Raw genomic sequence first — 3,679 nt, 5'->3', positions numbered from 1 at the left:
GCTAGCTCAATAAATAAAGGTGATTTAAATAATAAAATGCTAATTAATATGTCAAAGATCTCTTTGTACACAACATTTTTTTGTGTAGATCTTTCCATCATTTTAAAACTTGCCTTGCAGAGGACCATCCATTATTTTTAATTTTACGTCCGTTTTTTCACGAACTCTTGAACAGGCAATGTCCGTGTCCAAATGCAAGCTCAGGTAAAAAAATGCCAACACGCTTAAGGTGGTCTACTACAGCAGCATTACAATACTAAAAATTTGTTTACACGCAGAATCGCTAATTAAGAAACTATGTTGCGTGAAATTTGGCAGAAATATAAAGCAATAGGTAAATTTTGGAATCAAAATGTTAGAATCAGGTTTGGAATGAAATTTACTTAAATATTATATTTTAAAAAAATTAGTTTGAAATACGTAATTTAATGTGTAGTTTGGAAAGCCATCAATAGATGGCGCTACGAGTTACAATTTAGCATTGTAATCTTATTTCTGCAAAAATTCACGAAGTAATTGATTTTGATATCAGTTATAAATCATATTTTTTTCTAAATAATATTTAGAAGCGTTTCATATATTCCTTTATACACAGTTTTCACTAAACAGTGTCAGCTGTCAGCGGAATGACGTTTACGGCAACCCTATTGCATTGCTATTCCGCACTCGGTTTGTTTACATTTATTTGTACTGTGGTCAGTTAGCAAAAAATATGCGAAAATATCAAGGACGACCGAAAAAACATCCTGGTGTTAATAAGAGATCCAGAATTCAGCGAAAGCGTCAAGCTCAAGAAAAAAATATGAAATTAAATTCCCGAGATGTGGAAGATTCCGAACAAGCGGATGTTTTCGAAAGGTGAGAAATATTTTATTCTTTATATCGACTACCTCGTGTTTATGATTTCGTAGTAAGTTAATTCCGAAGTAAAATATGCGTATTTTTTTAATTGAAGGTCAGAAATTATTGATACAACTGCATCTGTGTCAAAGAAGAATCATTGCCCGGATGATTTTTTTTACAAAGTAAGTTTTTTTTTTTTTTTTTTTTTTTTTTTGTGTGTGTATGTTTGTGTGTGTGTATGAGGGGATGCTAATAATTGTTCAATTCTGTTATAACAATTTATTCCTCCATTCACACTAAATTGTTGGGAAATATTGAAAGGGTAAATTCCAATTCACAAGGAATTGCTGAAATAATTGAATCTTTTCAAAAGTATGAGCATGTTCTTGCGATCTAAATTGAATTCACCATCATTACATTCTGTTATTGGAAATTTTATAGTCATATGTTTGCTACGAAATGCTTTGTCAGTTACCTATGGTATATTTTTACAGGTGTATGCACATTTCATTCATGTGCTCGCTGTTCAACTTGCTTTTTTTTATTATGTCATTTACTTGGATGTTAAAACTTTCTTTTAGCGTTGGAACATTTTATAATCATTTAGTAAAATTTATATATAAATATATATTATTGCTTGTTTATTTATGGTTCTGTGTATTTGTCATGTATGCATGTTGTGAAGTATAGTTTTTGAAAAATATGTCACAAATGGTAAATTCCACCAAAAGCTGAATTGAATTGATATTGGGATGCAGGTAATTAGAAAATATCTGCCGTGTATTTTGAGCGTAAACCATACTAGTACCAAGAATGGGACCAATACGCTCAGGCTTGCTTAGCCTTTTTGCCATTGTCCAAATTGAATTATCTCTAGTAGAAAAGGAGTGAATGCTTTCTCTATATAACAATAAAATATCTGTCTGATAAAAAATCTACCAATAAGAAACTTTTCATATGTTATGTGACAGACTTTCTGCAAACAGAAGTCCTTAGCTCTGTTCTTGTACATGTTTTTTAATTGTGGTTCAGATGTGTACTTCTCAAAGGAATTCTTGTCATAGGAAGATTGTCTGAACATTTAAAAACTATATTCTGCTTTTAGGGGCCTAATATTTTAGGCCCCTAAAATTAATATTGAAATTTCTAAAATGTTGAAAAATATGTCATCTGGATTCCGTGCAAAAAATATAATCCCTTTTCCATTTCTGCATTTGCAATTCCTGCATTTTCTTTATTCCTACATTTTTTAATTGGAAGGAATTTCATTCGCAGAGCCCTCTAATTTATTCTTACAAATCATGTAGTAACGTACCATTTTAGATAGATATAAATAACACATTTTGTAATTTTTCTAAACTGCGGTTATACAGCATGATATAATAGCTACACAAGGTATGGCGAAACAGTATACAGCAATATCTGTCGCACTGTCTGAGATGGGTGGTAGTCATACATAGCTTAATGCTTAAATTTGTTATGTGTTATTTATTTATTCATGTTTTTTTTTTTTTTTTTTTTTTTTAAATTATGTTATAGCAGTTTATTTCTTTCATTCTTAGGTCTGGAAGTGAAAAATTTGACTTTTCTACGCCAGAAGTTACAGCTAATGTTCCTAAGACAAACCAGGCTTTCTTGAGGTAAGTTGGTTTATTTCAAAAATAGGTATTAGCTGTGCATGATATTGAAACTCTTACAGTTACTTAATTATGGTTAACTAATTATGTATTAATTTAGAAGTCAAGCAACCAAAATCAGTGTTATATTTTCAAATAGTGAATATTTCGAAATATGATGCTGATTTTTGTTGCTTGACTTCTAAATTAATACTTGGTCAGCGTGTTATTGGATCTTAATTAAACTAATTATGGTTCTTTTCTTCTCAGTTCTGATCTGGACATTTCAGTTATTGACTCTGACGTAGAAGGTAGAAATACAAGCTCTCTTTTGGGGTAAATATGTATTTCTCTATGCCAAAATTAAAATGTCATCATTTATGTTTTTCTTTTATGGTGTTACATTATGTTGTTTACATACTGATAGCTATTAAAACTGTTAAATATAATATTGTAGCTATCAAAAAAGAGGGGGATGAATTTGATTTGTACCAAATTTGGACGTTTTGCATGAAAGAACTTGAAAATAAAAGATTGTTTTTAAAATATATTCATTGAAATCAGTGAAATTTTCAGACAGGACACTGAAGCAAAGGAAAATATTTTGGGGTTCGATTCTTTTGATGGGAGCCTCATCACTAAGCCTACTATCTTTTTTAAATATTGCTTCTTTTTCATTGTTTTCATGATGTTTTATGTTCCCTTCATGAAAGAGATCTTTAATAATTTAAATTTTGTTAATAAAATATAACAAAATGAAATCTGTGATTATGTGGCTATTATTTTTTCCATATATATTTATTTGAGGAAAGCCAAAAATTTTAATATTTTACAGAATTTTTAAGAAAAATATAAGGATAAAATTTTTTAAATAATTCTGATTACTACCTTTGCTTTCCTCTCGTAATGTGCCTCAAGTTAGAGCAATTAGACGACAAATTTAAGTCATGTGATCTTTTTTTCCCCAAGTTTTTTTTTAGGCTTAGGAGTATAAATTGCTTATCCCCACAAGACATTGCATCTTCTTAGTATGCCATCCTAAGGCTCTGTTCAGATGATGGTATAAATGCCATAGACGCATAATCATAAGGCATAAAATGTGGGAGTTCCATTCACACCTGCGAGAGAGGGTCTAAGCCATAGCCAATTAGAGAAGCTAAATTTGTGCATGCATGTATGTGTCTACAACTTTCTCTCTCAATAAGTTTCATGTATATGCT

The 3,679-nt window shown here is 30.4% G+C and overlaps 1 long non-coding RNA gene across 1 annotated transcript; it reads left to right on the top strand.

The window, feature by feature from the left end:
- The first annotated feature begins 504 nt into the window (after positions 1-504).
- Positions 505-2,893, top strand: LOC146997839 (uncharacterized). Its single transcript, XR_015040548.1, has 4 exons — positions 505-858; positions 956-1,025; positions 2,406-2,483; positions 2,730-2,893. It is a non-coding gene; the product is annotated as an uncharacterized LOC146997839 (long non-coding RNA).
- The last annotated feature ends 786 nt before the right edge of the window (positions 2,894-3,679 follow it).

The sequence above is a fragment of the Stegodyphus dumicola genome, chromosome 4, assembly GCF_044657685.1.
Source record: "Stegodyphus dumicola isolate Sdum_Otavi_A_Nest chromosome 4, ASM4465768v1".
Classification (NCBI taxonomy): Eukaryota; Metazoa; Arthropoda; class Arachnida; order Araneae; family Eresidae; genus Stegodyphus; species Stegodyphus dumicola.
Note: the sequence above shows the minus strand (reverse complement) of the source record. Positions and strands in the feature narration are given on the sequence as shown.